We start from the raw sequence: 12,609 nt of genomic DNA, 5'->3' as shown, positions 1-12,609 counted from the left end.
TTGCTCTCTACTCCACTCTATGCTATTTCACTCTACACCACTCTACTCCAATCTACGCAATTCCCTCTGTGCCACTCCATGCCACTTTACTCCACTCTACAACACTCCACTCCACTCTATAACATTCGATGCCACTCCATTCCATGACACCCTACTCCAGCCTACTCCATTACTCCACTCTACACCACTCCACTGTTCACCACTCTGTGCCACTCCACTCTGCGACATTCTATGCCACTCCAATCTATCACACTCTACTCCATTCTGTGCCACTCTATGACACTCTACACAATTGCCTCAATGCCAGTCCACACCACTTCACTCTGACACTCTACTCTACAAGACTCCACTCTATGCCCCTCCACTCGACACCACTCCACTCTACTCTACAACACTCCACAACACTCCACAGCACTCCACTGTAATCCACTATTCCTCTCTACACCACTCTACTGTATGCCATTCTAAGCCACCCACTGTGCAACACTCTGTGCCACTCCACTGTAAGACACTATATTCCACTCCACACCTCTCTACTCTATGTCCATCCACTTTACTGCACCGTACTCCTCCCTACATCATTCCACAACACTCCACTCTAAGCCCAGCCACTGAACTTTACACTTCTCCACTGTACTCTATTACACATTACACCACTCTACTCCACGCGCTTTCACTCTATGCCACTCCATGACACTCTACACCACTCAACTCTACAATATGCTACTCCACTCTGTGCCATTCTACAACACTCTACTCCACACTCTGCGACTCCATTCTACAACATACTATTTCATTCTACATAACTGTCTCTATGCCACTTTACTATACTCAACACCACTCCACTCCAATCTACTCTACAACACATTACATCACTCTTCCTCCTCTTTACATCTCTCCACTGTACGCCACTCTGTGCCACTCCACCTCACTACATTCTTTGCCACTCCACGACAATCCGTGCCACTCCACTCTAAAACACTCAACTCCACTCTATGCCACTCTACACCACTCCACTATACGCCACTCTATGCGTCTGCACTCTACGACACTCAATGCCACTCCACTCTACTCCACTATACGCCACTCCACTCTTCTCGACTCCACTTTACACTCCTCTACTCTTCGCTCCTCCACTCTATGCCTGTCTGCTCCACTCAATGACACTCTACTCCACTCAACCCAACTCTACTCTACTTTACGACATCATACCCCACTCTTTGCCTCTCCACTCTACGACACTCAGCTTTACGCCACTATCCTCTATGCCACTAACTTTTAGCCATGCTGAAAAGCAGCCACGCTGGTGCACAACATTGCTAAAACACATTGGCAAAGTCAATAGCTCTTGTATTGGTGAGATCTTATGGCTTTGTCAATGCTGGTTCATTTAGAGGGAGTTCCTTAGGGTTCTATAGTTTACCTCGTTGCACACAATACACTGATTGACACACAACATTTGCATTTTCATAAACGTACAATTATAAATGGCAGCTATTTCATACATAAAATAGTAATATTTTTCCTATCAATTTTTTTTATTGTGAAATATATCTTCCACTTAAAGTATGTGACCCTCAAAGAGTGGTGTTTTTGTTCAATACTAAATACTAATAATGTAAAAAGAAAAAGGCTCAGTGAATGAAATTTCAATTATGTAAAAAAAAAACTTTTCATAATGTTTTGAGTGGTGATACAGTGCATTTTGAAAATTGAAAAATGAGGCTATAGTATTTATTACCTACCAAAAGGAGTCGGAAGCTGGAGGCTGAATAAGAATAAAATACCATTAAAAAAGGAACGGAGGCAGAGTGGACGCTGAAATCAAACGAGAACCTTGGAAGACTGAAAGGAAACAGATGTTTCTGGGAAAATGACATAGGAGTGAAATATGGTGTGTAAACTGAAGACGTCGGTCGGTCAAAGCACCACAAAGGCAGCCTGACCTGTAAATATTCTTTTCTATTAATCGAGTTGCGCTTAGCTCAGACTCTCCTTTCCCTGCCATTGCTTCTGATCTAATGCAGACTCATGCTTTGCTACATTCGGCTTTGTATATGTTGGCCCTTAACAGCATCATCACTGCCAAACTACTCTCCAAATCTTGCACTATGGACCTCGGTCCTGCTCGACTTCAAAAGACAAAATACAATGACAACACAAATGAGGAAAACATAGAAAGTCGGCTGAGAAAAGTATAAACCATATTACAAAAAAAAATGTGCATCTTTAACAATTACTGGAATGGAAAAAACGTACCCACTCAATTTTACAACCATCACAAGTCTATCAAATAAATATGCATGTTATGCAGAGCCCCAAACCAACTGCCTACCGCAAACCACAGGCAAAAGTTCTATTCAACTTCCCTTACCATCATTCAGATAGATATTATCAAGATGAATGGTAACTCTACCAGGCGAGGTGATGAAGGTGGCATAGCTCACTTAGCACCTGATGCACGGAGTGTTTTAACAATCGCAAACATGTGATTCTGACTGTGATCGAGAACACAAATCTGCATGCAAAACCCCCATTTTAAGAGTCTGTAAATTATTAAACCGACTCCTACAATTGGCAATCGTTTAGGAGATGTATAAATGTGTTACGTCCGAAATCCAGTCACAGATCTTTACAAATTTACCGACTATCGAGTTAGGGAGATAACTGTAAGTGATTCGTAAAAGGAAAGCGGGCCCAAGAAATTCCTTCCTGTGAATGAAAATGTTTGTTGCGGAGTAGGCCATGGGTCCAGTGACCAATGCCATCGCTCATACTTTAGAAAAAAGTTAACTTCTTTTACCTAAATGCAGCCCTATTGCATTCATGGGGAAATTTGCTGCATTTAGTGTGGTTTATTTAAATACAATCACAGACATGGTGGTCTACTGACCTCAGCAGACATCATCACTCTGTTTGCATCAAATCTCAATGTTCAATTTACCACAATAATACTCATGAGGTAGGTCTGATTGTGACCCACTCTGAATAGAAATTGTGTGAACTAACCTATGAGTACATAGGTCGGTGTTATGATGTGACTTGTGATGGGGGCGTAAATATATAACGACGATTGTGTCTATCAATTTCACAATTAAATGTAATTCATGACAATAAGTTTAACAAAATGTGCAAAATTGAATGATGATGAAAACATGAGATCTTTTACTGCAGAAATGTTCTGATACATAAAAATGTGGAAAATATAGATAAAGAGCAGAAAAATTATTATATGATCATGAAATGTAGACATGTGTTTAAGAAATAAAATGGGGTCAACTTTGAAATGTGCTGCTGAATATCTAATGTTACAGAATGAAAAGAATTCTTACTTATTGAGCTAAAATTAATACGATTAAAACGTTTATCTTAATGTTAATTAATAATAAAACGTTTGCTGTAATTACAAAAAGTTGTGAAATACAAACGAGAAAAATAAAAGTGAAACGCGGGGAGGAGCCTAGCACGGGACCAAGATGGCCGCGTGATCGCGTAGCTCCGTGAGCCCCGTTCCTCCGTTCGTCTATCCTGTCACTTATCCTGTGTCCCGAGGACAGAATTAGATGTGGGAATATTATCGCTGCTCACTCGTCCAACTGCGGTCCGAGGAGTGCCTTTCTACCCCCCTACATCGTCGTCTGAAGTTTTGGGCCTTCCTGTCCTCCAGACAGTGGACTCTGGTGTCAGTAGTGGCCGAGACCCTATGCGACAACAGCGGCAGTGTCTACCGGAAGTGGTGCCCCCTCCCGAACCCATCCTTTGAATTTTCCCCGGCCAGCCCGGCTACTCATAGCCTGTGGTCCGGAGTGTTGGGACGTGTGATGTGTGGTTGGAGGTGCCTCCTGGTTCACTGGTTGCCGGGCCCGCCCGAGTCCTGGTTGTTCACCCGTCATGGCCGCGAGAGGTGATCCTGAGAAACCTCCTGCCAAGGGTGCCAGGGCCCAGAGGTTGGTCCAATCCAATAAGTTGGACAGTTATACTCTCCCGAAGGGATCTCCCAGCGAACAGAAACAGCCTCCTGCGACCAGGGCCACCTCCCCGACCATCGGCTCTGCACCGACTTTGCAAGACATCATGGAAGTCGTTACTAGAATTGAAACATCTATGGTGGCCAGAATGGATGTGCTTGACTCTAAATTGGACTCGGTTAAGATTGACGTTAACCTACTGCGCACAGATCATGCAAAAACCAGTGAGAAAGTAAAGTCCCTCGACCTTAAGACATCGAGCCTGGTTGATGATACCGCTGAGCTCCAGAGAGAGGTCCGGGCTCTACAAATGGCACGAGCGGAGACTAAACGGCTACTCGACGATTATGAGGGCCGTAACCGTCGCAACAACGTCCGTATTTTGGGTGTCCCTGAAAATGCGTAATCTCGCACACCAGATCTCTTTGTCGAGGACCTGATCCTCAACCATCTAAAGCCTAAGGGACTGAGCAAATTCTTTACTGTGGAAAGGGCACATTGTTATCCTCCAAGTCCTCGGAATCAGCAGGTCGTTGTGAGAAAATGCCACCTCCTGATCTAACCGAACCCAGAAGGCTGTTATAGCCTGGGTCCAGGAAGGATCAAGCGAGGGCGAGAAAAAATAATAAACAGGAAGGAAAGGAAGGGAACAGCAGGGAGGGAGAACTGTAACGACAAGAGAGATATTGATGAATATATCTTTCTGTCTGCCAATTGTGCACACACTAACAGTTTCTATAATTCCCCTCTATACCTGTAAATGAAGAAAAAAGAACCTCAGGCCTTGAAGATACCTCTCTGAGCCCCTACTAGCAGTTCCGAGATACAGGGACAAACGTTTAGCATCTCCATCTGTAACACACAAGCATGCAATTCCTAAATGCAGTGCAGAGGGTTCAGAATACTAAAGTATGGTTGATCACTGAGTACCTACCAAACAGATGTTGATGGTGGCAGTAAATGTTTGTACCAAATGACTCCACAGCAAGGACCCCAGAGAAGAATGTGCAAAGAAACCAATAAACAAAGAAATGATAGAATGGGTTACTTCACCCAGTAACGTGAATCACAGTACCTGATCTTTGAACCTCAGGTCTCGTACCACCCAGAAGAATAACGTGGCGTTCCCTGCATGAGCCGGTGCAAGAAGGCTCAGCCAACAGGGACGCCGATTTGCAGGAAAACAACAGGACTGGCGTTCCCTGCACGAGCCGGTGAAAGAAGGCTCAGCCAACAGGGACGCCGAGATGCAGAAAACACAGGACAGGCGTTCCCTGCACGAGCCGGTGAAAGAAGGCTCAGCCAACAGGGACGCCGAGAAGCAGAGAACAACAGGACAGGCGTTCCCTGCACAAGCCGGTGAAAGAAGGCTCAGCCAACAGGGACGCCCAGCGGTAAGGAACACGAACAAAACGCCAGCTTCCTCTGAAACACTGAAGCGGCCAATGAGAACAGTGGGTCGGGCACAGGAAGAGCGCTACAGGAATCCAACAACGAAACTCTCACCACACCGGGTCCGGAATCAAAATATCCGACGCTCTCCGTCGTCCAAGTTCCCCTTTTATACTCCTCCCACTGCGCTTAGGATTCTGGGACATGTAGTCTATAGGTTAGGACGACAGTAAGAGGCGCTTCTGAATGACTTGACACACATAGAGTGCCGGGCGGACCGCCGAAAGTGGGTGCTTCACCACGGCCGTTGATTGCGAGGATTCTGAACTTTCGGGACCGGGACACCATCTTACCCGCTCCGATATGATAACGTCGCCGTATCCTTCTTTCCGGACTTCACACAAACGGTACAGAGACTGCGTCAGAGTTTCCTCCATGTTAAACGAAGGCTGCGTGATAAAGGGATTAAATACTCTATGTTGTACCCGGCTAAGCTACGAGTTGAGGTGAATGAGCGGACTTGGTTTTTTGAGAACGCGGAGATGGCATCGGACTGGTTGGACACTGTGAGGCCTGGTAACACCAAAGAACAGCAACAGGCCGCTGAGGAAGGTCTACAGGGCTCGGAATGAGACATTTCTGCCTTGAAGTGACTACTTGTTTTAGACCTTATGGGGGGGTGGGTATGTCCTTCATTAACGTGTAACAGTAACAAGTGTGACCAATAGTTTGTTCCTTGGGACATTTTCGATGGGAATGGGTCCGGAGACTGCGCGGCAGGCGCCTCCTCTTCCTACTTTTAGTAACCATTGTTGGGCGGGGCGACAGGCACACTGCGATTTGGGGTTGGGGCGTAGTCCTGATGCAGGGGTGCAGGGTGGGGGGCGGTCTTTGGTGTTGGGGAGGGGGGTTGTTTCTGTTTCCTGTTTCCTGTTTTTGGTTCAGTTTCGCATTGCATTGGGTGTTGACTGTTGTGAGTGTGTGCGAAGGGGTGGAGTGAATGGCTAGCCACGGTCTGGGATCGGGGATTCGGGTGATGAGTTGGAATGTTAATGGGCTGGTCGACAAAATCAAGAGGGGTATGGTCAATCAGTTTATTAGGCGTCACTCGCCAGATGTGGTCCTCCTGCAAGAGACCCATCTCGTGGGTAATCGTTGCATGGCCCTTCATAGAGGGGGCTATAAATTGATCGCACATGCCGGGTTCACGTCAGGATCTCGGGGTGTTGGGATTTTGGTGAGGAGGGCCCTTCCGTTTGAAGTTCAGGCTGTCTGGTCAGACCAACGGGGCAGATATGTGGGAGTCTCCGGTAGAATCGGGGGTAAAGCTGTTACTTTCCTTTCTGTCTATGTTCCCCCGGCCCTCCAATCTGACACCTTTAAAGATCTTGCTAGGGTTTTTCTCTTGTTCCCGCTTGGTCTCCTGTTCTTGGGGGGCGATTTCAATACTGTTTTAGAGGGGGCATGGACCGTGTCCCGCCGAGATCGCTCCCCCCCGGCCGTCAGTGGCTTTCTGACTTCTTGGATTCTTTGGGTCTAGTTGATTCTTGGCGCCTTTTAAATCCTACACTTAAGAGTTATACGCATCTCTCGGCGGCGCCTGGGTCTATGTCACGCCTCGATTACATCCTATTGACAGCTGCGATGGTTGATACTGTGAGGGAAGCTCGTCACCTGGGTAGGGGTATATCCGATCATTCTCCGGTTTGGGTCCGCGTGGAGCTGGGACAACCTTTGGTTGGTAGAGTTGCACCCATTAACGCTTGGCATCTCCGGGACCCGGTTATTAAGAAGGAACTATGCGGGGCTTCCCACAAAATAGCGCCGCATTTTAGAGCCATGTTTGTTCAAAGTAAGAAGGTTGGCATCCTCCCTTACGATCAGCGTATCGCCAATGTTGTTGTGATACACAAGTCTGGTAAGCCCCGCGCCTCCCCCCCTCATATAGACCCATCTTCCTGCTTAATGCTGAGCCCAAGATATTGGCTAAATTGTTGGCGACCAGATTAGTAAAGGTGATATCCACTTTGGTGCATCCTGATCAGTCTGGCTTCATACCGCGCCGTAAGACCGCGCTTAATCTTCGGCGTTTGCATGGCGTTTTGGGTAGAGCCCGTGATTTGTCGCAACCCGCTGTGTTGGTGTCGCTTGATGCCACTATGGCCTTTGATCGGATTGAATGGTTGTATCTCTTTGCGGTCTTGGAGAAACTGGGCTTTGGTCCTGAGTTTATCTGATGGGTGCGCCTGCTTTATACCGCTCCCTTGGCCCGTGTGGTCGTGAATAATTGTCAATCTAGCGATTTCGAATTGGAGAGGGGGATGAGACAGGGGTGCCCGTTGTCTCCCCTTCTGTTCGCACTGGGACTGGAACCCTTGGCGGCTTGGATTAGATGGGAACGAATGATACGTGGACTGAGGTGGTCCCCTGACTGGGAGGATAAAATCTCTCTCTATGCTGATGACATCCTACTTTATCTCTCCACGCCCAGATCCTCTTTGGATGTCTTTCTAGACATACTTAGAGTGTTCGGTGACTTCTCGGGCTTTGCGATTAATTGGTCTAAATCCGTCTTGTTGGTGTTGTCCGGAGATCCGCCGGTGGTCCCGCAGAACTGTCCTCTTCAAGTCGCCACCAACGGTTTTGTTTATTTAGGGATCTATGTTGCCTTGGACTCTAGGACTAGGTATACTGAGAATTTACTGCCACCATTGGTCAGATTGCGCGCTGATGTTGAACGTTGGAGGACATTGCCTTTGTCGCTTCTGGGTAGAGCGGTTCTTTTTAAAATGTTGGCTCTTCCGCGCTTCTTATACGTTCTCCAGAATGCTATGGACCCAGTGCCAGTCAAATACTTTAAGGAGATTGAAGCGCTCCAGAGACTCCTCCTTTGGGGTGGCAGGTCCCGTATCGCTTACTCCAAACTTACCCTGGCTTGGTACGATGGCGGCATTGGGCTTCCCGATTTACAGAAATACTATTGGGCCTCCCAGTTGGCGGCTATTAATCAGATAGTTTATGGCCTGCCGGGGGACCCTGGGTATGCAATGGATCGTAGTCAGTCCCCCGGGGGGGATTTCCTTCGGACCCTGTATAATCGACCGGGACGGTTCTCCCTCACGGGGCCCACCTTACACGCGGTGAAGGTTTGGCGTGCGGCTAATAGAAGTCTGGGATGGGAGGGTAGGTTGACCCTCGCGACCCCTCTCTTTGGCTCTGCCAAGCTGGGCAATTTGTGTACATCCAAGGGCTTCGATAAGTGGGAGTTGATCGGACTTAGTCGGATTAAGGATGTCTGGGGGAGGGAGGAGATATTGACTTTCGAAGCACTCCAGCAGAGTCACAAACTACATGCCAATGAGCACTTCCGCTACCTGCAGGTCAGGCATGCCCTTTTGTCCCATGTTTCGCCGGGGGATCCCCTCCCCGAAGCCTCCCCCCTTGAGGATCGTGTATTGGATGGGCACCTGCCCGAGAAAACCATCTCTCTAATGTACCGCAAACTGATTAACCACATGGGTGACCCGCTCGGGTCTCTGCGGGAGGCTTGGGTTGCCGATGGCATTGAATTGGATGATGAGGACTGGGTAGAGGCTGTGTCCTCCCCCAAGGTAGTGGCTGTCCAGATGAGGTTGCGCTTGGTGCAATTGAAGATTCTACATAGATCCTATGTTACGGGTCCCGGGTTGGTGAAGATGGGATGGAGTACGACTGGCGAGTGCAAGAGGGGCTGTGGAGAGCTCGCAACGTTTTTTCACATACTGTGGCACTGTGATAGAGTGCAGGCCTATTGGCACGACATACATGATGTTCTACGGGATGTCCTGGGTTGTGAAGTGCGATTGGAGGCGCGTAGGTGCCTCTTGAATGTTTGGGAACCCACAGATCGTAATCAAAATCTCAAGCAATGGGTTACCCTGGCGTGTATGATTGCCAAGCGCAATATAGCTCAGTTGTGGGGAGCCGCTCTCCCGCCGCAGCGCACTAAATGGGCCCAGGACCTTGACTGGTGTATGTTTCGAGAACGAGCGGTGTATGTTGCTAGGGGCTGCCCCGAAAAATGGGCGAAGATATGGGGGCCGTGGAATGTTTACCGGGGAGATATTTGTGTTACCCCGGCCAGACGAACTGATTTGGACACTCTGGACTCCCCTTGATCCCCAGTTTTTGCAAATTCTGTTTTATCCTGTTGGCGAGTCTTCTTCTGCTCCGAGCACTGCTATATTGATGTCGAAGTATACCCAATGCAATGTTTTGTTTGTATTTTCTTGTTTATCTTAATAAAAAGAAATATAAAAAAAAAGTGAAACGCATCTAAATCTGTTAAATTAAAATGTGTAAATGTTTCGTTTAGTAGTGCCTAATATTGACATGTAACCTTTGAAGATAAGAATAATGAGTGAATACACTAAGAAAACTGGATTGTATATGGTGATGCTGTTTTATATCAATCTTAACATGGTAATGGTTTTAATAAGCTTTCATGTAGGCCTCGATTGCTTCTTTTACCTCGTTTCAAAAAGCAAAATCTAGCAGAAGTAGTCATTTCAGATGCTATGAGAACTTTTCTGTGTCTTTCTTTTCATACTTATGAACAATGAGCCTTTTCTGATTTAGCAACACTTTTGACAAAGATGTATCTAATACAATTGCTAACCCACAGAGAGTCTCTGGGAACGGACAGACAGTGAATAAAATGAATTACCTAACTTCCGAGGAAAGGATGCAAATTATAACATGATTGATATTGATGGCTCGACAAAAGGTTTTCTTAATGCTTCCGGATTTTCTTAGTGAGGTATTAATCACACCATGAGCAGTCCACTGTGGACAACCAATGGAAAACATAACGTACAACAGAACTGATACTTTGTGGGCGTAAATTGAGAACTTTTGGAAGCATAATTGTTGGGGGCAAGCTATCATTTTTTATTTCTCTGCCTGACATGCTGTAGGACTGAACTTTGGTTTCTTATGCCTATCCATTTGAACAGAACTTTCAAACTGGATCAACCTGAATTTACCGGCTGGTAAAGTGTGCAGGCATAACTCTTTGGCTCGAGAGTTATGGACTCAATCCTGCGACTCCTTACGTTTCATCTCTGCATAATTGGTTTGTACAACTTAAATGCTGAACTTGGTTTCCCTAGGTTCTCTTACTCTCTTTTTTATCCCCTAGGTAATCAAAATATGTCTATTTTATTGAATCTGTATGACATTGTGTGACTTACTTCATTTTGTACAATTACTGTGTATACAAAAGCCTAAATGTAATTTGTGTTTCTTGACCATTCAAATTGAAGCTTAGATAAACGATATAGATGAGCAATTTTATTGTTTCGAGTCATTCTTAGTGTGAAATATTTTGTTGATGATTTGCTTACTAAGGTTGCTGGTGATATTTCAATGTATTCATGAATATGGTATTTCCTTATTCTAGGTCATGTTCTCTTAATATCCAAATCCCTGTTATGTTATTTTATGTTATCACTTTTGCAGAACGCACAGCTGCCCCAGCAAAGTGTGGAAAAGTAAATTTTGCCATGTTCTGTGTCCCTACGTGTCATCCATCATATGTTATGTGTGCATGATTAAATATGCATATGCATTCCCCATGTCCGATTAATGACGCAATTACAGTTGTGTCCACCTCTAGTATGCCAGTTTCCAGCCCTCGTGAATACTACGTATATCAGGCCTATGTAAAGCTACGTTGCCACGTTTCTCAGTGTGCACGTTATTCTATTATAAAGTCTCCGTTTCCAGGCCTCAAAAGGGCCCGGACACCAGATTCAGCTCCCGTCTCCTGAAGCCCTCGCTGAGGAGCGATGCAGCCCCCACCTGTATCCTCGACCCTTCACTTACTTCCTGCCTCGCAGTGCCCGGTGCAGCCTGGCTCAGTCTCTGAGTCTGCCAAGAATATGTTATGATTCCAGTTATCAGTTCAGTTCTCCTTCTCTGCATTCCTAAGCTACTGAACTGCATCAATAGTTTCCGTCATTGTCTAGCCTTCAGGGCTCCATGTTAGAGAAATACTGCATTTAATGGTCATTTAATATTCTTCATCACGCACTACATGTAGAATAATGCATGGTCCAGTCTTAGAATCAAGTTAGCCTTTCCCCCCCTGACTTCTAGTTTATATCAACATGTTCTCTAAACATCAGATACTAGATACTGTTTAGGTACATGTCGCCCTGACTCTCCAGACTTCAGTCTCTGCTCCTAGCACAGAGTTCATAGCCCCCAGCTTCTCCTAGTAACACGTCATTGCTAGTTTGCGCGCACCATCAGGTTAGAGGTCCCGGCTCCTTAGGTAGCCCCCTCCAATGGTTTCCGCCCCATTCATGACATATTCTGTTACGTTTGCATCACATGTCTATGTATACGCCCCGTTACACCTCTTTTCGCCCTTATCTTTCGCGACTGCTACGCGTCACACCTTCTGCTCCACCCACTGCTACGCCTACTGCAATGTAATGCTATGTGTTTGCGTTATGTATATATGCTCATGTATTGTTATTAAAAGTCAGCGCGCTCATCCCAGATCCAGCCCCAGCAGCTGCTGGGCCCTGCCATCCTATTCCTATGCAGGTTGTCCTGTTCCTGTCCTTATGCTGTATTAAACCTGCAAAACTCCTACTACCTCGAATCTTGACTCTTATTTATTGAGCTATCTGTTATGATATATGTCTAGTCAAAAAGAGAGGTATTATTTATTTATTTACCACATAATGGCGCCCGAATAGGGACTTGCCCTTTCCCCACGCGTCGGTGAAGCCACGCCGACCCCCTGACCCTCTGCAGTCGTGACGGAACTCTTCTGTGCACCGGCAGATATTTCTGCTTCAAGTATCCCTCAGGCCCACGGAGGAGACGGAGGAGGCGGTCCAGCATCCAAACGAGACGGTGGAGGAACGCGGCGAGTCCCGACCAGAGCCCAAGCCAAGAGTCCAAGGTCCGAGGTATCCGGAGGTCCACCCGTAACTGAAGTCCGAAGTTCGTCGTCCGTCGTCGTAGCAGTCCAGTTCAGTCCGAGGCCTTCCGTTCTTGCTGCCCGGTGAGTACCATTACTGGGGTAGTTTCTAGACAGGGTCAATCTAAATTGACTCTGGTCCGTGGGTTGGTGGTACACAGACTCACAAACGAAGTGTTCACCTAGGTGGATACGGGTCTTGATGCGTCCCTTTATGGGACCGGTATGTTCCGTACTGTTTCAGCAGTGCATCCAGTAACTCTAGTCTGTTCC

This window comes from Lissotriton helveticus, chromosome 3_1, assembly GCF_964261635.1.
Source record: "Lissotriton helveticus chromosome 3_1, aLisHel1.1, whole genome shotgun sequence".
Lineage (NCBI taxonomy): Eukaryota > Metazoa > Chordata > Amphibia > Caudata > Salamandridae > Lissotriton > Lissotriton helveticus.
Note: the sequence above shows the minus strand (reverse complement) of the source record.